This window comes from Ambystoma mexicanum, chromosome 7q, assembly GCF_040938575.1.
Source record: "Ambystoma mexicanum isolate Mex_15411 chromosome 7q, UKY_AmexF1_1, whole genome shotgun sequence".
Classification (NCBI taxonomy): Eukaryota; Metazoa; Chordata; class Amphibia; order Caudata; family Ambystomatidae; genus Ambystoma; species Ambystoma mexicanum.
The window spans coordinates 984,250,692-984,278,298 of record NC_090941.1 but is presented as its reverse complement, the minus strand read 5'-3'; the positions used below and the strand labels follow the sequence as shown (position 1 = coordinate 984,278,298).

Below are 27,607 nucleotides of genomic sequence, written 5' to 3'. Positions count from 1 at the left end.
ACGCAATGTCAGAAAACTACTGAGAAGACAATAGGGATGAAAGTGTTAGTGGATGTGAACATGGAAGAAGAAAAGGACAAAATAGTAGAAGAAAGAAATAACCTAAGAGCCAGGATAAAGGAGTGTCTACTGTTCCCACCTGAGATGATTACATTCAACAATCCATTCAACAGTAACAGATACTGGGAGAAATGGGTATGGTGCAACCCAGAAGGGGACTGTAGCTGTATGACGTGGAGTTTCGATGACCATGCCAATTACTATGGACATCTTGGAGGAGTAATGAAGATATAGCTACCAAAAGCCAGAGTGGCAATGTGTGGAGGTTTGGTTGGCATGTCGAACAAAGGGACGACTGAAGAGATGGTCCCAGTAATGCACCCCGCATGCCCATGAACATGACGACCCGAAGAATCAAGAACGCACAAAGTCACTCACTATTCGGAAAGCCCCCAGGAGCACCAGTGATTGAGATTATGCAGAAAGGTATTCTCTCAGACAGTCATTTAAACCTTATCCAGTTAATGTCTTTATGGATAGAGGTGCTTCAACAGTAGTCATAGACCAAAATACCTCGATGGATGACATTGACTAAATGCCAAGAAACCACTGTGCTGATGTTATTGGTGACACTATGACATAGCCACGTTAGTCATGAAGCACACTTACAACCATGCACAATGACACACAAACACACTCATGTACACAAAGAACATGCTTACACAGTCCTCTAGATAGAGGACATGTACATATATCTACTGTCAAAAGCTTTATTATTTTTCTCATTAGCCAAATGTAGAAACGCTGAATGCACGGCAACAAAGCAATGCGGAGCAAGCTTGCAGATGCTTATGGCAACTAACCCTATGGAACTGCAAGATCACATAAGGAGCCTGGCGGGACCACATACAGCTAACCTATAGGAATTACAGCTGTGCAGAAATCATAGTATACGTATAACAAAGATCACATAAGGCCTCAAACTACAGCATGACAAGAGAAAAGCAGACCCCAGCTGCACAGAACAGGAAGGCCAGCGCTCACAGCTAAGGTCAGAGACAAACAGCGCATTCCAAACCTAAAAAGACATGGGGCCACCAGCAGAAAAACGGAATAAACCCACATAATTGCAGACCAGAAGAGCTTGATTTCATGGTCCTCAACCACGGATGCAGCCAAGCCAGACAAAGGATATTCACCCCCAGTGGGAAGACTAACAGTTCTCAGCAACACAGACGTGAAGTGAAACAGGAACAAGTTAACAACATTGCAACATGATGATTAACGTAATAGATCGTTTCTTGGTAAAGGGGCAGGCTAGCCAGCAGACAAAAAAGGGCCAATTGAGTAAGATCTATATGGGCAATACATTCTGCATCAAAAAGGGTTCACAAGGGTTTGGGAATGGTGGTTCTGGAGATTGTTGAATGCCCTGTATGATCCCCATTGGTTTTTGTAATAAATGGCAGGTCTAACTGCTTTGGCTGAGCCCTCCGTTTGTTCTGGGGGCAGGGTTGTTGGGCCCTTGGAGCTGAATGGGTGAGCTCGTAGTAACCCCCAGACCTCTGGCATAACAGACCTCACCAATAGTGCTTTATATAGAAGGATCGTAGTGGTGAATGACAGAACACTGGGGATACAGGAATGGGTTCCAATAGTATTGCTGGGATTAGATGGACAGAATACTGAGAGCACACTTAGAATGCCATGGTGAGGGGGGGAAAAGTTCAGGGGAAACATGCTCGTCTTGGAAGCAAGACAATCTGGAGCAACAAAGTTTCGATCCCGGGTCCACACTTGGAAACCTCTGGGTGTTAAGCGTGTTATAAATAACCCATTGCAATTACATTACAGGCTGAGGGAGGACAGCTGGATCCAGTCTTGATTAATTTGTCGATGGAACAAGGACGTTCTTCATTTGCAACATTCGAATCCAGATGACTTTTCTTCAGAGCATATCATGAGCATTTCAAAATGTTGGCTTATTTGCGTTCACCATATACCTAGAGCAAATTACCTATTTGAGCACTTTAAAAGGAGGCGTTGACCCCAACACATTGTAAGTCACATTATAGAACAAATACGAGTGGTAAAATGCCACACCGTTGGGATTAGCGATCTGGTGGCAATAGTTTTGGTGGTATTGTAGTAACATGTTAACATAAACGAGGCAGTGGAACATTGTTTTCTAGGAGGTACATAAATACCACAAGGGTTAATTACCATGAGTAGTAGAAATACAGACAGACATATATTTAAATGGTTGGGGCTGGCCTGCGACCAATAGCACAAACTACTTTGCCATCCTCACATGTGCGTTTACTGTTCACACAAGACGCATTTGTCATACGGCAGCCGATATGTATGGATGCAACTTAAATTTTAAGACCAGCTAAAACCAGGTATTATTTCGGGGGCAGTAAATACAGCGAATGCTTGGGTGCATTTTCTTCTATTATGTGAATTATTGGGGATAATCCAATTTTGCTGCCTATAATTGTACCAAAGGTGTTAATTGTGCGTAGTAGTACTTAACCGCTGGCAGAGTGGATTGTACCACGGTTGTAATATTCTTACCACCCTTTCGGTTATTATGCCCTTCGTGTTTATTTTTGGGAGAAGGTCTTCGACTTATTGAAATTGCTATACTTTTATTAAAAGGTCCTTTCCAGTGTCCACAATTCCCTTCAATACAGGGAATCCCTTCTTACAAGGGGCCATTTTAAGGGATGAGAAATGCCCACTCACTCACCCCTTAACCCAGGTAATGCATAAAAGGATAGGATTTTACTCTTGCGTACGTTAAAGGAATATACACCAATCATATTTACCTCTATTGTACACTATCCATTTCTTATCAACCAGTACACACACACTAGTATAGTTGGAATACATACCGACAGCAAAATCAGTGTAAGACTGAACTGGGTGGATTTTCAGGAAGAACACCGACAGTAGTGCTAATTACCTCCAGCAGCATTCCTGATGAAAAATCCATCCATGCATTCCTCAGCCTGAAGTCTTCCTCCTCTGCTAAAGGTCAATACATGGGCCCACGCAATACATTAGAGGACATGGCCCCCATTACAAGTTTGCCAGTCCGGAAACAACGGTGCTGGCAAACTACGAGTCTGCGGGTGGGTGCGGTTCCGCCCGCCAGTGTCAGACCTGCCGGCTGGAATGACACACGCCCGCAGACTTTCACGGAAGCACCGGAAATGGTGCCGGTGCTTCCGTGATCACCATTCCTGGACTCAAATGGGAATTGGGATTAACATTTACCCGCACCAACTACGTGGAATGCCAGGGTTGTAATCAGGCGGTGGTAAATCCCGGACCCATAATGAGGGCCACAATACAAACACACAATCATGCATTAATAGAATCCTCTCGACACATGGTGGGTCATTTGGAGTAAAGTAGTCTGGAATAAAGGGCAGTAAAATGGCCAGTACTACCAGCTCCGTCATTCTTTCCAGACCGGGTAACTCCGAGTCTGCTAGTAGGGGTAGTGAACTACCAGCAGGTCCGACCTTCCGGGAGTTCACACCCCTAACAGCATAGTAATCACTGAAACACCGGCACCGTTAACATCTTACCACCCTTGGAGGCACGCAGACATTTCTCGGTAACACTGGGCGGCGGGTTACCAGTAGACTCGTAATGGGGTCCATGGTTTTGTAAAACGTTCCACATTTGAAGGGGAGAGGAGTGCACCTTCTGGGTCATGTGGTTACAGAGATAGTGGGGTACGGTAGATGGCTGTAATAATGAAAGCGACTAGCCTCAGGACATCTTAATTGGCCCATCACGAACCCATATTCCCTGGAGAGCAAGCTCATTGTATGCATAGAACAATAGTGAAATGAATCGCTTTCAAAGACACCTGAACGAGAACAATGAAAAATAAATAAAGTGTTACCCAATGCCATCCAACATCTGACACTTAGCAAACTTTGTAGCCTATAAAGCAAACTTTGCTAGATCTTCAGCCAGGCGAGATCAGGATACTGGGTCATTTTTCAAATACACCAGAAAGAAGATAAGGAAGTGACTTAAACCCTGGATGAGACATTTATTTTTTAGAATTTGGCTTTTTAAAGAATAATGTGTTAAAAAAAAACTTCCATATCTCAAAATGTTTCACAGTAACATTGAAAACGTCAAGAACATCAGAAAATAAAGCAATCGAGGCCTGAGGCCAGGTCAGAAAAAACACAAATCCTGTACTTCATGAACCTAAGAGAGCTCACAGTACATTGGTCAATAGAATTACAAGATATCTGAAAACTGGCAAGATGCTTCTCCATACCTTCTGCACCGGACTGGACGGAGACCCACACTGGATGGATTTTTCTGAGGGAGTGAATGCATAATGTTTTCTTAGAGAGGCTGTGGTTTGAGCCAGACACTCCGCATGCGTCTGCTCTTACGGCACAGAGGATGGTCCAGCTGGATCCCAAGCTCCGGTCTAAACAGCATCACAAACAGTATTACGCAAAAATCCAGACGTCGCAACAGACGCAGCGGACAGGACGGGCCAGCCAATGGAGCTGGCTCTTTAGAAAGCACCTAATGAGTAGTTGGGTGAGTAAGACATTTCTGCTCTTGCTGTGTATACATGACCTGTAGGGTTATAAGCATGGCAATGCAAATAGAGAATTTGATGCTCGATAAAGGAAACCAGACCCATTCCGACAGGCTATTTTTGGCACACAACCCTTAAAGAGACTCCACTACAAAGTCTCTTCACTGGTGTGATGCAATATTGCATAGCATTTGCATCAAAGGCAAACATGGACAATAGGCTTCTGGTAGTCCTGTAGGGGGTCATTGAGCTTGGAAAGCCAGGAGGTGGCAACGGTTCAGTGCTTTATGCACCAGGCAAAGGGATTTCAATTCAACTTTCTACTTGACAGGCTACCAGTAGAATAGCCTCAGTGCAGGGAAACACAATCTGTCCTTTTACGTCCACGGATGAGTCTTACAGTCAAATTCTGGGACTTCTGGAATTTGCCGAAGGTTTATCTTGTACTCTACTATAAACTCTGTTGCAATAGTCTATGTGAAAAAGAGAATCACTGCTCTGAAGCTGGTGATCCCGTGGGGCGAGGATATACGGGGAAGGACCTAGCACACGCAACGATGATGGAACTAAAAACATTCTTAATGGTGGCATTGACTTGAGCATTGAACGAGAAATCAGAATCAAAGAGGAACTGCTGGTTGCCTCTACATGTTCACGTGGGCAGTTAGATGGAAGCCATGAGAAGCCGTTGCATCTTGGTAACACAGACTCAGCTGTGGAGCCGGTGAGGTGCATATAGTTCAGCTGAAGCCAATGTTAAACTGCAGTGCAAGGACTGCTTGAGGTCGGCCACCCTGCACAGGTGCCAGGAACCAAACAGGAGGGGATCCTAAAAGAAGGGAAAATCAAGGGTGATGCTTCCTCCTCCTCTGTGAGGACTGAGCAGCGAGGCCCCCAGTCTTTGCTCCTTTTCAGATGGTGTGCACTCAACAATGCCACCCTGAACACTGTGGCTACTCCCAGCAGGCTCCGGAGGAGGAACTTGTGGTCCTGCCATCTCATTGTAAAAGATTGGGCCCACTTCCAGAATACTGGAGCAAGAAATAGGACATTTTGTTTCTTACAATATGACATGTCAAAGCACGACATTTTATTTTGTTGTTGCATTTTTGCAGAACATTTTAATTGGGTTGAGTGCGCAAGGGAGTGCTGGCATGCAGGAGAGAGCGCTGGGGTGGGGGGGGGGGAGTGGGATCAGGAGGCAGACAATGCAGGCTGAGTGGTTTCCAGCCCCCTGGTATCACTCCCAGTGGCGCTTGGCTGGGAAGAGGAGCTCTTGCTCCCCTGCCATGCCTCTGCACATCATTGTCCGGTCCATATTGTTTATATACTAGTTATAATATGCAAACGTGTTTACTTGGATTTGCTATTGCATTTCACAATTTTGTTCAACAACGTGGACTGATATTTTCCATGAAAGTTGCCTGTGTGTTCTTGGCAGGTCCTGTAACATGTGCTGCCCGTGTGTTGCAGTCACAGAAACTTGGTTGCATGGGGCCTCTGGCCCTACTCTAACACTGGCCATCCCAGACAACTACTCCCTAATAAGGTGTGACAGGGATACTAACCAAACTAAAGGTAGTGGCCTAGCCGGCATATTCAAGAGCTTGCTTAATATTAGAATGACTAATAGCCTTCTGCTACCTTCAGCGGAATAACTATCTCTCAAACTGCCTTCGTCTCCCAATCACACAGCCACAATCCATCTCATCTACAGGCCTCCTGGCCCAACTTCTTCTTTCGTTGAAGACATTTCATCCACTCTAGCAACCAACTCTAAGCCCAACTCTCAAATCATTATTCTGGGGGACCTCAACCTGGGCTATCATGCCAAGAACGACGTCAAAGCCGCTGACCTAGCTAATGTACTGATGGACTTTGGCCTCACACAACATATCAATGAGCCCACCCATATCAAGGGTCGCACTCTTGACTGGGTCTCTGACATGAATTGTGATCTCAGCGATTTCACTATAATCCCTTGCGCCTGGTCTGACCACCATATAATCTCATTCTCCATTAACTCTAGCCCACCAGAAGACAAACCTAGCCTCGCCCCTCCCACTTACACACGGAACAAAAAAGACATCACAGCAGAGAAACTCCTACCTCGCATACTCCCTTTACTGAACTCGGCATCTGAGACTTGCTCTGACCCCACAGCGTTAGTAGATACCTACAACCGCATCATGATAAAAGCTCTCAACACCATTGCACCAATCAAATTGCGCAAACAAAAACCACGGACCCATCTGAATGCATGGTTCACGCCGCAACTACGCAACATGCGCAAACAAAAGAGAAAAGCTGATGCTCTTTGGAAAAGCGCGCCTTCCCTAGTAAATAAAAACTACCTACCTCAGCTTCACTCACCTACAAGGAAGCCATCTTCATTGCAAAAAAAGAAGTATCCAATAATAGAATTACCCAACCCCAATCTAACACCAAAGAACTATTCAAGATACTCAAGTCTCCTATTGCTCCTCTTGATGCGTGCACGCCAGACACTGCTTGGTGCGCTAATATTCAAAAAGCCTTGTTGGACAAAATTGCCATGCTCCAAGCCAAAATTAACGCAAAAAAAAAAAAAAGCTACCTCTCTGACTCAACTAGAGTCACCCAGATTCATAGAATCCCCACTCCTAAACACAATTTTAAACCATTCAGCTTCTCACCCCTTACTATCAAGGATGTTGAAAGCATTATAACCAAGCTCAAACCCTCCAACTGCCAAGCTGATGCCTGCCCGGCAGCCATCATAAAGGAGGCTGCACCTGAGCTCTCCCCATTCATCACAGCATGCATTAATGCCTCCTTTGAATCGGGCACTGTGCCCGACAACCTAAAGGATGCATGGGTTATACCCCTAATTAAAAAACCTAATCTTGACCCCAGTAATCCCTCCAACTACAGGCCCATCACTGCGGTGCCCTATTTGCTTAAAATCCTTGATCGCGCGGCTTACCTCCAAATCAAGGAGTATCTCGAACTCAACAATCTACTCGGGTTTAGACAATCCGGGTTCCGCCCCAGGCATGGCACAGAGACAGCCTTACTAGATCTAAAAACCCAAATCGAGGACCTGAAAGACAAGGGCAAACTGGTGCTCCTGCTCCTTCTTGATCTTTCAGCAGCCTTTGATTTGGTCGATCATCAAATCTTTTGTCACCATCTCAAAACTGCCGCCTACTTCTCCGACGCAGCAACCTCTTGGATCAGCTCATTCCTCGCCAACAGAACCATGAGGGTCTTCTCTCCTCTAGCTGCAGCCAATCCAGCCCACGTCCCTTGTGGAGTCCCTCAAGGATCCTGTGCATCTCCCACTCTTTATAACGTTTTCACGAAACCATATCCTTGACTATCTGGGTGTCTCCTAAACTAATTATGTGGATGACAACCAGATACTCATCCCTATCACTGGTGATTACGTAACGGATTCCAATTCTCTTAACACCATCTACACCGTTATCCAGGCCTGGATGACTAATCATGGGCTCTGTCTCAACGATGATAAGACTGAGTTAATCATCCTTGGCACGCAAACTAAACTCACTAAACTTGACCCCAACTATAAATCCTTCTCCATTGACGGTAATGATAATAAAGAGGCCAATGTAACCAAAACACTAGGTATATACCTGGATTCCACACTATCCCTCAATCGACAAATTAACGCAGTTGTATCTGCATCATCCTACACTTGCAAATTGATTACGGCCTGCCGGCCTTTCCTGACAACAGACAACTGTCTGACACTCGCCAGAACCCTCATTATGTCGAAAATCGACTATTGCAATGCCATATACTTAGGGACGAGCCAAAGAAACATTGACAAACTCCAGATCACGCAAAACAACGCCATAAGGGCAGCACTCAACATACCTAGACAAAGTCACATATCCAACACCAGACGCAACCTACAGTGGTTACCCACCGCATCTCACTCAAAGCACTCGTACTTGCTCATAAGGCTCAGAATAATACAGCTCCTGCCTACCTAGCATCTCGCTTCACGCAACACACAGCCTGAAGACCGCTAAGATCCTCCCAGGCATACACGCTGGATATCCCCAGCTTCAAGCTCCGCTCGGCCGGAGGGTCAAGCTTCCCCGTCCTGGCCGCCAAGCTTTGGAACTCCCTGCCCAACGCCTTAAGGTACATTCCACTTTGCCACTCATTTAAAGCAAACACTAAACTTTGGCTACGCGAACAGGATGCTTCAGTAGCAACCCTGGCACCTCTCAGCTGCTAGACCCGTGGTGAGATTCCGACCGCTCTCAGCTGTCCCTTCACATGTCTATATTTTATCTCAGATGTGCACTATCTGCACAGGTGCTTCTCCCTACCTACCTCGAGGTAAATATAGCCTGAAAATGGCAGCTGTAGTGCTTCTTTGTATATTTTTCCCGTAACTGTACATATACTTTGCTTTTCATCATTATTATTAACTGTTATCCATTGATCTTGATGTATTTATAACCTGCAATTGTATATTGTTCCTTATTGCCTGCAACTTGTAACTTCCATAAACATGCGCCCGTAAGCCTTTGGGCAAGGTGCGCAATACAACTAAATAAATACAAATTAAACCATGAGTGTGGCTTTTTTTTAAATAGTTTATACTGTGAACTGAATGCCTTCTAGATGCACCTGATTTTGGCAGGTAAGGGACAGTGTGATAAAATGATTTGCCCAGGGTCACACACTTTGGTTAAGTGGTAAAGCCAGGATTTGAGCGTAGCTTGAAATTTAGATACTTGACCATGCAGGGTCAGGTTGGTACAAATATGTGTTGAAGTTTGGTTTTAAATACCTAAAATAATACTCAATGGTTTACAATTATTTTAAAAAGCCACATGATAAACAAACCTGACAATGTATTCCTCATTATGGAAATGTGCTCATTAACACAGTAAGGGAGTCATTTAGTTTTGAATCCTAAATTGCACAGAGGGGACCACTCCTGTTTTCAGTTTTTATAAAAGGGCCCCTCCATGCAATTTTCATTGTTTCTACAAAGTTCTGGTAAAGTGAAGCATAAGGCACTGGTAAATACCGCCTCTGATCTTCACTTTTCCACTACGTGTCTGGAAGAGTTTAAATCCCTCCCACAATGAACGATTGTGGGATCCATCCATAATGGTTTCTTTTTTAATCTGCCTGCTTTTACCAGGGTATAAAAGGTCAGGCGGATTACATAGGAACATATTGGTTTTCTACCAACATGAAAATACATGCTGGTGGAAAACCAATCGGATTCGGCTGGGGGACCTGTAACAGCAGGCAAACTTTTTAAATCCAATCTGCTCTCCAACTTTGCCCGCCAAATCATATAAAATACTGCAGTGCATAAAAAGTGCCAATAAATGCTTTTAGCGCCACTATTTCCACACCGCTTGACTTGGAAAATGACCCCCTACGATTGCAGCTTTATTTTCCTTATCCTGAGTGGAATCCTACAAGCTCCAGAATAGAAAATAATGAGAGCTTACAAAAGATATCATAACAGACAAAGTGAAATGAAATGCATGACAAGGTAATTGTTTCACACAGCTTGTTCTGCATCCCCTTAATTTTTAATCACCCAACAATCACACCATATACTATTTTGAGAAAGAAGTGCCACAGCAATGGTAACTTCCTGGTACCTTTTTTCATCTCTAATCACTTCCTGTTGTAAATAATCTGCCTCTGAGACAGAAAGATAAGACCTCACTAGGAGGGACTGTGCATCTCTGGCTGTGTTTGGGGGGAGTAGGGAAGATCAGGGGGCAAGGAGCATGGGTATTTGCCACTTGTCCAAATGTTAAATCCCCCCCCGATTGCACTATTTAGGAATTATTAAAATATTGGTTTTCAGTTTAAAAGATGTACACCTTTTAACTTTGCCTGCAACATTAATGAAAACACTCCTCTCTTGTGTTATTTTCCATGTGTTCATGATTAATCTTCTAAGAGGCAAATGTTTATTGTGGGGGCGGGCTATCGTCCCAACCTACATCACTGGTGGGGTCCCACAGCAAATAGCAAATAATTAGCATCTCCGGCACTGCCTACATACCCAGCACCCAGGATTTACATTCTGTTTGCATGCAAACCCTGTTACTCAAACAGTATGAGGTTACCAATTCAGTTCTTATCAGTTTGAATCATGAAAGGTTCTGGCAGTTCAGGTGAGGCTTCCATACAAACAAAGATACATTCTATTTAGGTCGGAACTCGACTGGCAAGTACTCATGAGAAGATGATTTGAAACTGGTCCATACTTGCCATCCTTGCCGTGTCATTTTCAGGTGGGGTCTTGTTCGACCAACTCAGTGAGGTGCAGCTTAATTCCCTAGGCATAGCAAATGAAGAACCCACATCTGGGCATATACACTTTCACATAGGGAGCCAAACTGAAACCAACATTCATTGGCAAAGCCAACAACTTTGGCTTTTGATTAGACATGGATAGGCTTTTGCCAGACACTGCCACAAGGCCAACACCTGGCCATAAAATGGAAACAGTGCGTGTACCTGGGCATATGAGGTCACTGCCTGGCAGATGTCTATCTGACAACTATACACAAGCTGAAACTGCTGGCTTTGTGATTGCTTGTTTTACACAGGACTCTCGGGGAAGGAACAGAGGCACTGACACAGATATTGCTTATAAAATGAATTGGCTGAAGATGTACACAAATTTTTTAATCACACCAGGAGCTCATTTACAGAGGCAATTAAGTTATTAAACACTCAAAGAAATCCTTAGTTATAACATTGCCAGGTCCTATACAGCACAGGGATTGATGTTACTTTGTGTTAGAGCTTGCTCAACGAGTTTCCAAAGGGTATGTTTTGGCAGTGAGGGGCCGGTAGATGATAGTAATGCCAAAGGCCTTCACCTAGCCATGGCTAGTAATTGGGTGGGTAAATGACGAAATCGCCCGTAGGATGTGTGTTGCCCTCACATCCGGTCTCCATCCTATCTGTGCTCCACTGCAAGAGTTCTGGCGTACACCTAGTAGGCAAAACAAAAAAAAAGGATGGCTGTAAGTCTCATAGTCAATCATAAAAACTGGCATTGCTCTGGTCAGCCTTCCATACCATTGTCTGCAAGTCAACCGTGGCCCTGCCACTAAAGTGAGCAGCCTTGCCTAAACTGCTAGACTACAAGGCCTTAATAGGCCTGTGGTTGCTTGTGTTCCAGTGCAGAGGGTACATGGCCCAGCCTTCGAGACTGAACTGCACCTTTTGGTGGCAGAACGAAGAGTCATTTGCTAATGGCTTGTCCCCTTCTGTAATGGCACAGACATAGTAAAGCAGGATGAAATGGAATGCTGTGCAACGTAATGCTAGTGGTAATGTTTAATTGAAAGCCTTGCATTCAATTTTTGATTTTACTAATCTTCCCTTCAGAATTACATTGTTGTTACGTCCAACCTTATTCTCTTCACTTATACTTCAGTTGTCAATGCAGAAGAATATATATTTTCAATGTTATTTGTAAGGGCCCTGTGACGAATCTTTGAATAACGTCAATTCTCCACATGGAAAAGCCCTTCCCTGTAAAGCTAGGGAGCTGTGACCGCTAACCAATATTCCCCCTTGGGGTAGTAACATGCGGAAGGTCCTTCCAGGGAAGGGCTCCCCTCTTGGGGATGAGGAAGTATATTCTGGGCTACAACCACCTTATTTCCAAAATAACAAAAGGTGAGGAACCTTTCAGGGTGGGTATTCCTTAGGTTGGATCTCTGTGCCCTTTTGAATTAGTTTTTCGTTGTTTCCTTGTGTCCGGTTGCATGGAGGGGTAACCTCGGAGTATCTGGTTCCTCAACTCCGTTGATTAGTAAGTGATTCCAGATGGTTACTAAAACATATTACCCATGCGCCCATATACCTTTGAGAAAAAAAAGACAGCCGTTTTCTCAATTTTTCAATGTAAATGGATTTAATTGTTCTTTTCTTCAAATAAGAGTCCCCTCTGTGATTACACGTGTTTCGATAATCAGATGCTTTATTGAAACTTGTAAGGGCCAGTAGTAATAGAATGAGGAAGTCCTGAGGAGGCATAGAGATCAACTCAGTAAAACAGACAAAAGACTCTTGCCATTCTCCAAAGAGGAAAACTCCCAAAAAAATGGAGGAACGACTTACCCTGTTGTCAAACCCAACCGGGAGAGGCAACAGGTGCAGAAACCAGTGGGAGTTTCAAACACTGTGGGCAGACCAGAGTCCAGGGAAGTCATTTCACCAAAATGCCACGGGTGGCGGAAGTGACAAACGATCATTGTCCTCTGGTGAGATCACAGGAAGTGAAGTCATTTGAACCCACCCCGAAGTGACATCACAAGAAGCGATGGAACACAACCGTTTACCCCTTGACAAAGCAGGAAGTGGCATCACATAGCAGTATTCCTAAGTACACTATGAAAAATATGGTGTCAATATCCCTGTAACGTGATATACATTTCATACAAGAATGGATCACCATATGTATCGGCTGAAAAAAACATGCTATAAATGCAACTGGCGAGAAGCAAAATACATAGTCCGAAATTGATGCTTATTCTACTGGAAATGCTTTTTCGAATATTTTGTCTGCATTGTGAATTTGAGGTGTTTTACAAACAAACTAACTCAGTGATTCACACCCTGTGATCTGTCTGAAATAAACCTTTAATGAGTCTAGCAGTTATTTCATAGAATTCCAGAAAGACAATTAATTTGTTATTCCTATTCTTTCTCATTTAGGGTCACTGCTCAAAGTGTTACACTTGTGGAACCCCCTGTTTTTGTTTAAGAAGCCTGAACAAGAAAGCCAGACACTCTAGAAACAAAGAGCCACATGGCATTGGCCACAGCCCAGGAGCTTCAATTAGTAAAAAAGAAAACTTTTAGTGGTAGCAAGGGAGCCACACGGGTAGCAAGTGAGACCTCAGGGGTCGCAAATGTGACCGCTGGCAACCCCTAAGTGACGTCCCTGCCAGAGTCAGAAGAGCAGAGAAGTTCTCCATGGGTCCAACTGTTGTAGATCCAAACGCGAACCAGGAGAGAAGAGCCAAGCAGCATTCCAGAGAGTGGAGCTTCTGCTGTGCTGTGAGAAAACCAGAGAGAGAAGCCTGGTGCATTTGAGAGAAGAACCTCCAGTCGCAGTGGCATGCTGAAATCCCTCCGATGGTAACTGGAGGTGCGAGAGACCCGGAGGTGATACGGGGTGGAAGATAGACTGGTCGGGACCCTAACACTTGTATACCCAGCATCGCTTCCTCATTGCAGTGGTGACCATAAACCCACTAACCACCAAAGATGGGTCTATGACCCCAGCCAGTACAAAACCAAGCATCAGAGGGAAGCTTCCTCATCCTACTGACCACCAGAGATCGGTCAGAGACCACAACAATTGTAAAATAAGAATCCAAGGACAGCTTCCTTGTCGCAGTGGTGGCTATAAGCCCACTGACCACCAGAGACGGGTCGGAAAACCTAACTGTTGGAAACCAAGCATCCAAGGAGAGCTTCCTTGTTGCAATGACGGTAATAAGCCCACTGACCCCCCAGAGAAGGGTCTGGGACCCCAAGAAAAGGGAACCGAGAAAGCAAGGAGAACTTCCTTGACGCAGTGGTAGCACGAAGGCGAGTGATCAACAAAGAAGGATTTGGGACTTGCTAACACCAAAGCAAAGTGTACATCAAGCTGAAGATTGTGAGAAAGAACTTTTTTAACACCAGGAAAATGTAGTCAAGCTCCAGTGGAAAGGGATAAAGGTCTTGGGACAAACTCTAAAGTCGCCAGGGGAAAGGAGTCATTCCATGTGGCCTTGTTGTGAACTGTGCCAAGAAATACCAGGAGAAGGGAATCATTCTCCTGGTCCCGAACTGGGAGTTGTGCTAGAGACACCAGGGCAAGGGAGTCATTCCCACTGGCTTTATCGGACTCTTTATAGACCTATACCAGCAGAAGGGAGCCATTCTCCTGGACATGGAAATTATATAAAGGCTGTGTAAAACCCGCAAGTCAGGGGAAGGGAGTCATTCACCCTGGCATTCTTGTTACAAGAGAACATTCTTTTAAAACACTATCCGAGCATCAGGAGAAGGGAGACTTTCTCCTGGAGTAGGAACTTTGTTATATTATCCGTTAGTTGCAGTGTGAGGGATAGAAATAGGTTGTGACACAGGGCGGTGGAGCTTGATTTGACAGGCATTCTGTCAGACCCTTTAGTATTCGTGTTGAGGCAGGGAAACCCCTCATAGAAGATAGGGATAATGTGGGCCTTTTTATGCACAAATTAAAGTTTATAACCACCACCATTCCACCTTTGTGCAAGCTTCCTTCTTCCATACCCTTACAGACCCCAGTCGATGCACCTTCTGCAGAAATCTGTGTACAGGCAACATCGTGTCATTTATTGTTTGATATAGTTAAGCCTTTTATTAAGCATGATGTGAAAAAACGCTATATTCCCACAAAAAATTTAATACTTTCAATTACAGGAGCCAACTTTGTGATTTTAGGTTTGAGGAAATAGTTGTAGGCAACCTGCTTGAGTAAGTGTGCTACCTCACTTAGAGGTGTAAACAGCCCTTCATCTCTCTGGTCATTTGTTTTTCCATGGCTGGGCGGCATAGATCATTGTCCAGTGCAAGCAAACAAATCCTGGCCGGGCCTCCTGCAGTGCAGCCTCCCACAATGCTAATCTCTCTGAGGTTGCTGCCACACATTTAGGGTGAAATGCCCACTCCCCCGGGTCCCACATTCAAGGCCTCCTTTCTGGGGGAATTGGGGATGGCCTTGCGGGGCCTGGCCCGCTGGCCACCCTGCGGAGCCGGGCCTGAACATCATACCGCTGTCTTAGGGTGAGAGCACATTACTGGTACACGATAGCAGCACACCCCTAGCAAATGCTTTTAGGTTATGTTATTTAGCATTTGTACATCGCCTCGATGCGATTGTGACATGGCTTTGGATTATGGTGAGTCATAGTCGGATACCAGGAAAAAACGGTATAGCACGTTTACACAACTTTCTATCAGCAGAGATAACCGACCTTGAACACTAGCCATCACTGTGTGCTGTGCTAGGATGTGCTGCATATTTGTCTATTCTATTTGACCGTGTTGAGTGAGTTTTCGAAATGGTTAATGAGTAGCAGTGGTGACTGGTGAATTTCTGAACTGGATGGGTGTAAGTGTGTGTGTATAGTATGCGGGAGCGACAAAGCACAGTGAGGGAGCCCAAACCAAACAAGGGCGATAATTTATTTTAAATAATGGGTTAAGATGGTGCTTTTTATAACACTTTCTGTTAAATAATGGGTAAAAAGGGTTTATAGTCATTCCATCGAATTCTTACCATCAACCAACCATTCCATCAAATGAAATGCATGGAAAGAAAATGCATCAAATGCATTTTTTATTTTAAAAAAATGTTTAATGGGGGGGTCCCAACCCCTCTTTTTTTACCCTTTAAAACCCATTACCTTAAAAAAAAAACATGCATTCAATGCTTTTTTTTTTTTTTTAATGCAATTTTTTAGATGGAAAGGCAGTCGATGGTATTACACTGGATGAAATGACCAGATACCGGTAAAATGCCACACAATTGACAATCAATTTTGAATGGAAGTACATGAAAAAACCCAACAGATGCAATTCACCAACAGTGCGGAGGACCATTTCACAATGCATTTTCATGATGACTTTGCCCACAGCATATGCCAGTATATAAAAAGTGTATATGCATGCCCCACATCCCCTCTCCTCTTTTCCTCTCTTCCGTAGTGTAAATAGCACTTAATGGGCAAGGTGGAACCTTCCCTCGCTCCAGGACACACCCTGGAGCGAACATCTCACACCTTGTGCATATGCACAGCATATCCCTGGAACGACATCCCTTAGAGTCTGGACAAATCTGCCCTGCTCCAATCATTTTAGCTGGCCGACAAGTAAGGAAATGGCCCCTGTCTGTTACTGCCAACACACTCTTCACCACCCTGGAGCTGCCGCACCTCTCTTCTCCCTTTTTTTACACCAGGGTGCTGCACATTTTTGAGGAATCCACACCCCACCTCCATTGTTTCGGCTCTGTGTTTCATCATGGTTGCAGCATCGCTGATACTGAAGGCCTGGTGCACTGCAATCCCGAAGGCCTGGTGCACCGTCAAAACCTGCTGAGTTTGTGTCTGTGGTGATGGTGAAGTTTCACTGTGCACTGTGTGAGAAGAGCTTGGGTGAAATAATATAGGATTCTAGACCCTGCCCAGACCGGTGGCCGACGAACGCCAGACAAACGCCAACGCAGAATTCCCAGCAGGCCACTGAGCACAATAAATGAGCATGGTAGAGTGAGCTTGAAGCATCTCTCAGCCTGCCAAACAGCATGCTAAGCAAGGTACAATTGGTGTCTGCACCCCCAAATTTCATGTAGCCCTTTCACTGAACAAAAGGTTCTTGCCTCCCATAACCCTTAGTTGTTGCTTATGGTAATTTAATGGAGTTTGTAGACTGGCTAACCCTTCCCCTCATATACCAACTCACAGATGCTTGCTTTGCTGCACATAGGTTTCAATGTATCCATGAGAGAGAGGTGGAGAGAGATGGGGTGGGGGAGGGGGACAGGGAGAGAAAGAGCGAAAGAGCGAGAGAGAGAGAGCGGAAAGTGTAGTGTGAGCTATTGAAATGGGATCTGTATGCAATAGGCCAGTGGTGGGAGTGCAGGGTTGCAGGCTGTTTTGGCTTGTCTGCATGTTATTGAGTGTGTATGTCTTCTACACGTGAAGTATAGCAGCGCCCTAAACTATAGACAGTTGCCCTAGGGATTGATCGACTACTTGTAATACCCATTCATCCTCTTGAACTGCAACCCATAGAAAACAGCTGAGTCACAAAATATTCCATGCTTGCACAGACTGTGGTCTTCCAAAGGCAATTTCATCCCACAGTGCTTCGAAGCCATAATAATAAGTTATTTATAACGCACTTAATAATCAGAGGTTTCTAGGCGCGGACCCAGGGATCGAACCTGTGTTGCTCTGCGTCGTCTTGCTTCCAAGGCAAGCGTGTTGCCCCCAAGCTATCCTCCTGAGACAAATGCTGTACAATAGACAGTATAGTGTATACACAATTCCACAATAACAGCTTCCTCCCTTCACACTCTGGGTCAGTGCTAGGCATCCTCCTGACACGATCACATTCACCTATTTACCATAAATTTAGGTTGGAAAACATGGATTTTAAAAAAAATATACATATTTTAATGTTCATAAAATACACATCATATACTAATGCTTAAAACTAATATTTTAGTGATTTACTTGCATGAGTCCTTTTTCTAAAAATCAATCAAAACTATCTATACTAATCTGTTTGCATAACAACATAAGGAAATCAAGTTATCATTTTCACCTTTGCTCATTTTTTGAAAACAAAGCATATTATGTATTTTCAGACTGTGCCTTCATCAGTATCTCTTTTCAGGGAGAAGCAGTGTGCCAACACTATAAATGTGTTTCTAGGACCAATATTAATACAAATACCATCAACTTAATGTTAATCACATTTCTCATTGGCGCTGACTTCAGGGCACTTAATTGTTTTCATCACGTAGTGATGTTCAACCTGTTGCAAAACAGACCCATTCCATATTCCAATAAATCTACAAACAAAACAAAACATAAAACATTTGTTATTTCCATGTGCAATTTTTTGCCGTGTCAGATATCGTGGATACACTACTACACTTGACCTATCATTATTCTGAGCGAAAGGGCGGTCATCAATACCAGTATAAACAATCAGGGTCATCAATCCACTGAACACACTGAAAATGCACCTCTATTAACTAAGTGAAAAGGGGGGCCATCACCCACTCCTATGTTTAATAATTACGGCCTCAAGGGTCTTGCATTGGGCCTTTGCGATCATTCAAAGGCCTTCCTCTCACATATATACAACTTATTCTGCCATATGTGAAAATTAAAAGTTATGAAATTACCACTCTATCTTGTGAAGGAAATCATACTTTCATGGGCATAAACGATTGAGTTCTCCTCAGTAGGCCATAGTCCTTGGCGGTGTCTGTCACCGCTTTCTTTCTTGCTAAAGTTAGACAAGGGAACACAAAGGCCAAAATTGGTGTCTCATTTCCCTTCATACGTGTACATCTACAGTTGTAAACATTGTTTGGCTTACCCGCCGGTGTGTGCACGTAATATCTTACGCGGCGTGGAATCCCCTGCATCTGTGCGCTAGACGAATTTCCAGTCTCTTAAAGTAGAAATTATGCCTCCGTTAGCCCAAAACTAAAAGGGTGAAAGAGACAGACACACGATCAGCCCCTGTATTGTGGTGGAGGACCTGAATAAAGTCCAGAGTGACTTAGCTCGCTTACCTATAGGAAGGCAATGATGTCCCTTATCCGCGTCTTTAAAGATGCCGGTCTGCAGAGGCTGTAGTCTCTCGCATCGGCGTGTGTAAAGGTTCCGGTATTTGCTCCGCTCACGTGATCCCTATATGTGACGCATACGCGATGCCGTCTATTTTTATTGGTTGCACAACCACCTATCCATGTGTGGATCGCTAGTGTGTTTATGCTCCTTGGGTTGGAGAGCGCCATGTTGGAAAAGAGCTATTCTCGTGGCCGCACATACCCATCAATGATACTTTCCAGCTTTTTACTGAAAATAGATTTTCAAGACTATGGGCCTCATTCCGAGGTTGGCGGTAAGGGGTTAACGGCACCGGTAAGGGTGCCGGTGCCGTTAACTCCTTACCGCCGCATTACGAGGTCCTTTAGCGGGTCCAGTTAAGGGCGCCTGGTTTTACCAGGCACCCTTATTGGGTGCCGCTGAAGGACCAGGGAGCTACCAACGGGCCCGTTGTTAGCTCCCTCCCCATTCCCATTGAGCCCTATGGGGCCTCAAATGGGGATGGGTTCCCTGAATGGGGAAATACCGGGTCCTCCAAGGTTGGAATGGCCCGATATTTCGCCATTCAGGGAACCCGGTATGCGGTATGGGGGTAGCCATGGTGCTAGCACCATGGCTACCTCCATACTCGTAATGACCCCCTATGCCTTTTCAAATAAAGGACCAGTTGCTCCAAACCGCATATGTATCATGCAGAAACTACCTATATACACACAATTCTCAAGGGGCCCATTACCCAGACCTTTGAGGCAAACTGCTGCTTGAAGCAAGAAAAAGGGATTGTGGTGCACCTAAATCAATTATGGTGCTGATTAAACAGATCCAACTCAAATATGTCCTATTTTTTCGCTCTCCCTTCCACACAGCTTATTTTGACCAACGATTATCCAAAAGCTTGATACACCTTTAAATGGATGAACAACCCCCATTCAATGGCGATGTTGAGGCCCTCTTTTACTGTTTCGAGATCATATATCCATCTCTGCTCGGTCTTTCTCAGGTTTAGGTCTCTATCGCCTCCTCTAGGATGGGGTGCGATAGTTTCAATAATGAACCACTTGATGTCCTCGGGGTTATGATTGGCAGACTTGAAATGCGCCACAAGTGGTTTATCCACTATACCATTTTTAACACAGGACCTGTGTTCACAGATCCTTTGGCGTAGGGGTCTCTTAGTTTTTCCAATATATAAGAGACCGCATGGGCACTTGATGGCATATATGGCCCATTTTGTTTTGCAGTTTGTAAAATCTTTCGACACCCAATTGCGGCCTTTGAGGTCTACTTCCTTAATGTTTGATGTTAAATGACACACCGAACATTTGCCACACTTAAAATGACCTGTCACTGGAGGTAGATTACATCCCAGGTAAGCGCATCCCCCATAGAGACCCTCCCTGGGCCTCGAGCAGCCCAATCCACCTCCTCTGCTGGTCCCAGTCCCCCGTGTTGCTCTGTAGCCCCATCCCTCGCTTCCTAGCTCCTGCTCAGCCCGCCCCCCTGCATCCCTGATTGGCCATCTGAGGCCCACAACACCGGCCCTGATTGGCTGGGACCTCACCAGCTGGGCCTAGAGACCCGCGCTGCAGGCGCCTCTCCCACTGCTCACCGGGATTCCCATGTAAGTGCATCCCCCATAGAGACCCACCCTGGGCCTCGAGCAGCCAAATCCACGTCCTCTGCTGCCCCAGTCCCCCGTGTTGCTCCGTAGCCCCAACCCTCCCTCGCTTCCCAGCTCCTGCTCAGCCCGCCCCCCTGCATCCCTGATTGGCCATCTGAGGCCCAGAACTCCGGCCCTGAATGGCTGGGACCTCACCAGCTGGGCCTAGAGACCCGCGCTGCAGGCGCCTCTCCCACTGCTCACCGGGACTCCCAGGTAAGCGCATCCCCATAGAGACCCTCCCTGGGCCTCGAGCAACCCAATCCACCTCCTCTGCTGGCCCCAGTCCCCCGTGTTGCTCCATAGCCCCAACCCTCCCTCGCTTCCCAGCTCCTGCTCAGCCCGCCCTCCTGCATCCTTGATTGGCCAGAGGCCTGTTGCTGTTGGAGTAGCGGCAGAGCGAGACCCACCAGCTCCATTTCCACCTGAGCACGGTGAGTCCTGCCCCTGCGTGCTGCTGCTGCCTATGCCTTTTTGTGTATTTACAAGCCCCGAGCCCCCCCCGCATGCCTCTCCTTGCCTCCCATCCCGCCCATAGCCCCTGATTGGCTGCCCGTGCAGCCCTGCGGCTAAGGGCCCTAAGGCCAAGGGCGGCTCCAACAGACGTGTCAACCGTTGTCTGCAGTGGAAGCGGTGGCCGGCCATCAACCATCATCTACAAGGACCAGTAAGGTAGGAGTGGCCTGGGTCAGGAGTAGAGCAACCACTCTGCCCCAGACCCCGAGCCACTTACCGAACCAAAAGTAAAGAAGATGATTGCATTGTATGATGTCTAGATTGCATTGATAGGCCTCTCTCCCACTACACAAGTCTCTCAAATGTAGTTGGGGTTCTGTCCCCAAATTGCATTGTATGATGTTCTAAACTGCATTAATAGGCCTCTCTGCCACTATACAGGTCTCCCAAATTTAGAGGGGGTTCTGCCCCCAAGTTGCATTTTATGATGTCTAGATTGCATTGATAGGCCTCTCAAATCTAGCTGGGGTTCTGTCCCCAAATTGCATGGTACGATGTTCTAGATTGCATTGGTAGGCCTCTCTCCTACTATACAGGTCTCTCAAATTTGGCTGGGGTTCTGTCCCCGGATTGCATTTTGTGGTGTCTGGACGGCATTGATGGGCCTCTCTCCCACTATACAGGTCTCTCAAATGGAGAGGGGGTTCTGCCCCAAGTTGCATTTTATGATGTCTAGATTGCATTGATAGGCCTCTCAAAATTTTGCTGGTGTTCTGTCCCCAAATTGCATTGTATGATGTTCTGGACTGCATTGATAGGCCTCTCTCCCACTATACAGGTCTCTCAAATTTTTAGCAGGGGCCCTATCTCCAAATTACTTTGTATGATATCTAGATTGCACTGATAGGCCTCTCTCCCACTATACAGGTCTCTCAAATCTAGCAGGGGTTCTGTCTCCAAACTGCACTGTGTGACGTTTAAATTGCACTAATAGGATTCCCTCCCACTATACAAGTCTCTCAAATAATCTAACTGCGCTTAGCTCAGTACTCTATCAATCCCGGAAACCCACCACAACCTAACTCAATTAAGTCCCATCCCAGCAGACCGTTAACACTCTAACCCACCCGGCCCCTCGACAGTGCACCCTTAGGAAACACACCGTACCCACCGACAGGAAAGCAACACTGAGCCACAGAACACCCAGCGTATCCAGAGAAGGAAAAACCGCGGGCACTGCGACTGCACAACGTAGCATAGAGGACCAACTACCTTACCACGCCTGCATTTAAACTGGAAAATGGCCCGGCCCAGAAAAGGACACCGCGAAAGAGAACAAGACCGTGCAACAAGAGACACGAACACACAACGACGACAGAACCCACAAGAAGCAGCTCCACTGGAAGGAAACACGTCCAAAACACAGCCATAACCGGAACCAAATCCACAAGAGAAAAATCCTTATACCTCACACCTTACCTCGCAACAACCACGGTACACCAACACCCCAACACGGAAACCTCGAAACATGCAAATAATTTCCTGAAACACGCGGAAAAACGGTGGGAGCACTCAAAGAGTGTGGGAGGGCTCTGACCCCATCACACCTTACATCACAAGAACAGAGAGACAACATCGATTTCCACTACATTCAGCACAATACGGCGAAGCACCGACAACCAGCAATGCTACCTCCCACCCAACAATCAGACTCAATGAAGAAAACACTGCTGATCTCCATCCGAATAGCATCACAGCAGAAACACCAAGAATAATCAGCCCTGTTACCAACTTACTGGACCGCTTCAATGAAGAAGCAGCCATCGCCGTTCTTCATCCTACCGACATCAATGCGGAAACACCACGAACAGACAACTACAAACTTGAACAACAAATAACCTCAAAACAAAATCTCACCCAGAGAATCCACTATAATCTAATAAACGCAAGGCCAATGTCCAAACACTCAACTGAAATATACAACCTCCTATCAGAAGTAGGCATAGACATCCTATTTATAACCGAAACATGGCTAGACGACAACTACAAGATCACCCTCAACAACTGCCTGCCTGAAGACTTCAAATGCATCCAAACAAACAGAAAATCCAAAAGAGGGGGGGGGGGACTAGCGATCATCCACAAGGAACAACTGGCCATCAAAATGGAAGATCCTCTAAACATCGAGAAATGTGAATCCTTAAAACTACGACTTTCAGTAAACCCCAAAACTAACCTGAAATTCAGACTGATATACAGACCACCAACCTACGATGCGACTTTCATAGACGCTTTCACTGAAGCAATCACCACCCTAGCCATCAAGTACAATCATCTGATCATCCTCAGAGATTTCAACATCTGGTTCGACGAAGAAACCACAACCACACAAAAATCTTTAACTGCCCAACTAGAAGCCATGAACCTACAACAACTAGTCAAAGGAGCAACCCACTCAGCAGGGCACACTCGTGACGCAATCGTCGCCAACAAGGATCTCATCACCACGGCTCCCCCAATCCAAATACTCTGGAGTGACCACCTCATCATTCCATTCATAATCACAATGACCGCTCCAACAAAAAAGCAACAAGAAAAACGACCCATCATGATGAAAAGAAATTGGAGAACCATAAAAAACTCCAACCTAACCAAACTCCTAGAATTCAGCAAACCACAAGCATCAACCATGGAAGAAGCCGATCTAGACAAAAAAGTTGCCCTACTTCATACCTGGATCGCAACAACCCTAGACGACATCGCCAAAAAAAAGCCCTTCACCCCATCACGTAAGAAAACCACAGCAAAGTGGTTCACCCCCACTACTCAACGCCATGAAAAGAAAAAAACGAAAACTAGAATCTGAATGGAGGACCAACAACACCTCTGCAAACAAATTGAAATTCCTACAACAGATCCGCTCATATAAAAAGGAAATACAAAAAGCGAAGAGGAAACATTACGACAACCGAATTTTCAGAGAACCAAACGCTCAGAAAGAACTATTCAAAATCATATACGAAATAAAAAACCCACCGGGCTGCAACAACACGCCAACTCCATCGTTGAAATTCTGCGAGGACCTCGGAGACCACTTCAAAAACAAAATAACCTCCATCCAACACACCATTCAAAACAGACAAGCGATCACAGCACAAACCCCACCGACACCGACGAGGAACACGCATACAAGCTACAAAACTTCCCAGAAATATCAGTTGAGACTTTCGTCAAACTGGTAAACCAAAGAAACAAATCAGGCTCTCCTGAAGACCCCTGCCCCCCGGACATATACAAAACAATTCTCAAACAAGGAACCCCCAATGGAATACCACAAGAACCTCCTCAACCTCTCAATCTCAACAGGTAAAGTACCACAGGCCTTCAAATCTGCCTACATCAAGCCTCTACTCAAAGACACAACAGGAAACGTAGAGGACTTATCTAACTATAGACCCATCTCCAACATACCGTACATAGCCAAACTGCTAGAAATGTACGTCTACCAAACAACCCAAGAATTCATAGAAGAGCATTGCCTACTAGACCAGGCACAAGTTGGTTTCAGACCTATGAGAGGAACAGAATCAGCTCTCCTCTCGATATGGGATGACCTAAAAACAAACGTAGACTCGGACAACAGTACCGCCCTGATCCTCCTCGATCTGTCTACAGTTTGACACTGTCAACCACACCATCCTCATAAAGAGATTAGAAGGACTAGGGATAACAGACACTGCCCTACTATGGATCAAATCCTTCCTAACAAACAGAACAGAAACAGTATGGATGAAACCTTTTAAATCAAAACCCAGAGACTCCACGTGCGGAGTACCACAAGGTTCATCCTTCTCCCCGCTGCTATTCAACATCTACATGTACCTACTAATCAAACTCATCAAAAAACATGGCCTGACATGCTACAACTACGCCGACGATACTAAAATAATCTTCAACATACAAGATACCCAAGAAGAAAACACCACACTAGAGAATTGCCTTTGTGACATATTCAACTGGATGAACCTCAACCATCTCAAAATCAACCCAGGCAAAACAGAGATAATGATTGTATCAAAAAAGGGAGGAGGCATAAACTACATCCCCTGGCCTAGAGAGCTCGGCACCACACCAGAACCATCAACTGTAAAAACCCTAGGGGTCCTGATGGATAACAATCTCACTCTAGAGCCACAAGTAAACTCTGTAATCAAGAAATGTTTCTTCCTCCTGCGAGCAGCAAAAAGGATTCTACCATTCCTGTCGTTCGCCAACAAAACACTTACCATCATCGCTCTGATCATGTCCAGAGTAGACTATGCCAACAGCCTATACCTGGGCGTGCCCGACCGACTTCTAAAAAAACTGCAACGCATACAAAATGCAGCAGCCATACACCTCCTCAAGCTACCCCGAAGAGAACACATCACACCTGTGCTAAAAATACTACACTTGCTACCACTAAAACAGCAAATAAAGTTCAAGTCCATGTGCATCACGCACAGAGCAATACACAAACAAGGTGCAGAATTCCAAAGCGACAAACTACGCCTACATCAACCGACAAGAACACTAAGATCAAGCACCGACATACGCCTGGAACCAAAACCCTACAACAGAAAAAAACTCGGAGGATTGTCTTTTTCCCACCAGGCACCCAAAACCTGGAATGACCTACCTAAGAATATACGGAATACAACAAACCACCTAGCATTCAGGAAACTCCTCAAATCATGGCTCTTCACAGGGTAACCACAACGGAGATGCACCAGAATACACAGACATTAAAACAACGATGAAAATAACTCCAATCCCGGCCCCTCTCAATCTGGACAAACACTCAAACCAAAGAACTAACCACTCAACAGAACATAAGATACCATGGAAAATAACCACAAAAGGAAGACTCCAGAGACTGATCACATACTTAGACCCAGACGAAAGCCCTCAAGTGACTCACCTACTTGCACGTACCGGAAGCACCATATCCAGACCGGCAGACGCATTTAGATAGAATTGAGAATATTAGCATAGCTACACTTGATGGAATTATGGACATTGGCCTGCGTCGCATCTAGAGGGGTCTTTGAATGCTAGCATGCCCGCCCTCAGATAGAATTATGAATATTAGCATGCCTACATTTAGATAGAATTGAGAATATTAGCCTGCATCACATCTAGATAGGACCATGAATGTTTGCATGCTCGCACCTAGGTGAAACCTGAATGCCAACATGCCCACACCTAGATAGATTTCTGAATATTAGCCTGCGTCGCATCTAGATAGGACTTCGAACGTTAGCATGCCCGCACCTATGCGAAACCTGAAGACTAGCACAAGCCACACCTAGAGTTGTGGACATTGGCCTGCGTCGCATCTAGATGAGATTGATTGAAGGATAGCAAGCCCACGCCCAGATGAAACTTGAATGTTGGCGTGTGCCACACTTGGAATTGTGAACACCAGCCTGCATAGCATCCAAATAGGGTTGCTAGTGATAGCATGCCCACACCTGGACAGATTTCTGGACGCTAGCTTGCGCCGCATCTGGATGGGACTGTGAATGCTGGCTTGCCCACACCCAGATAGAATTCTAAACATTGCCCCGCACCGCATCCAGATAGAGTTTTGGGGGTCAACGGGTGCCACACTGGGACAGAACTGCAAATGCCAACATGCCAAAGGTCAGGTAACCCACTAACCAATATAAGCTCAAACTCTGCATACGTATCTCACTCAAAAACTCACACAACCATCTCTCGCACAACAAGCCGCATGCACTTCACAACACAGCAACAAAACATAAGCCGGACCAACAGCACACGCGGCCTGTCACCGATCCAATACCCGCACCAAAGCTCAGCCTCTGGTGTATGCCAAGTTGAAGCTGCCAACAGAACACCACCCCTCTCACTATCCTACTCCCTCTTCACCTTACTAACCCACCCCACCTTACCTTACCTTATCATTTGGAGATCCGCCAGCGCGCCTGGGGACCAATTCCGTTGGTGACGGTGCACGGTACAAATACCTTTATCATTTAACATAAGGTGGACTGACTCAAATTAGTTTTGGGGTCTGATGTTCTATAAGTGTGGACAAGTTTGTTCTGTAAATTGGGCATGTGTTTAAACGCAAAACGTGGTTTCTTGATGGTAAAGTCTTCAATGTTGATCATACCCCAGTTCTCATCCACATCTTATCTTCCTTCACTCTTTGTTGTTTCATTAAACAAACTTGTCTGTTGGCATTCCTAGCTCTTTTCAAAGACCTAGGGTGGATAGCCTCGAGCTTTTAGTCTGACGGAAAGGTCTTTGCTGTTCTTGTCAAAATCTTCTTTCAGACTACAGTTTCTCCTAATCTGTAAAAATTGCCTGAATGGTAAGTTTTTCACGTGAACTGGCCGGATGGACACTATTGAACAGAAGTAGTCAATTTTTTTTCCGTTGATTTTCTAAAGAGCGTAGTTCCCATCATGTTCTTCTCACCTT

At 45.4% G+C, this 27,607-nt stretch overlaps 1 protein-coding gene across 5 annotated transcripts in view; it reads right to left on the bottom strand.

Annotated features, from left to right (window-relative positions):
* Window positions 1-27,607, bottom strand: part of P2RY6 (pyrimidinergic receptor P2Y6) — a 514,342-nt gene that overhangs the window by 28,475 nt on the left and 458,260 nt on the right. The window contains exon 3 of one of the 5 annotated variants that reach the window (XR_011284150.1): window positions 11,258-11,591. The exons of the other annotated variants lie outside the window; for them this stretch is intronic. The gene's annotated coding sequence lies outside the window, so the exon portion shown is untranslated. Of the gene's footprint in view, window positions 1-11,257; window positions 11,592-27,607 lie in introns of those variants that run through there. 5 annotated transcript variants of the gene reach the window in all.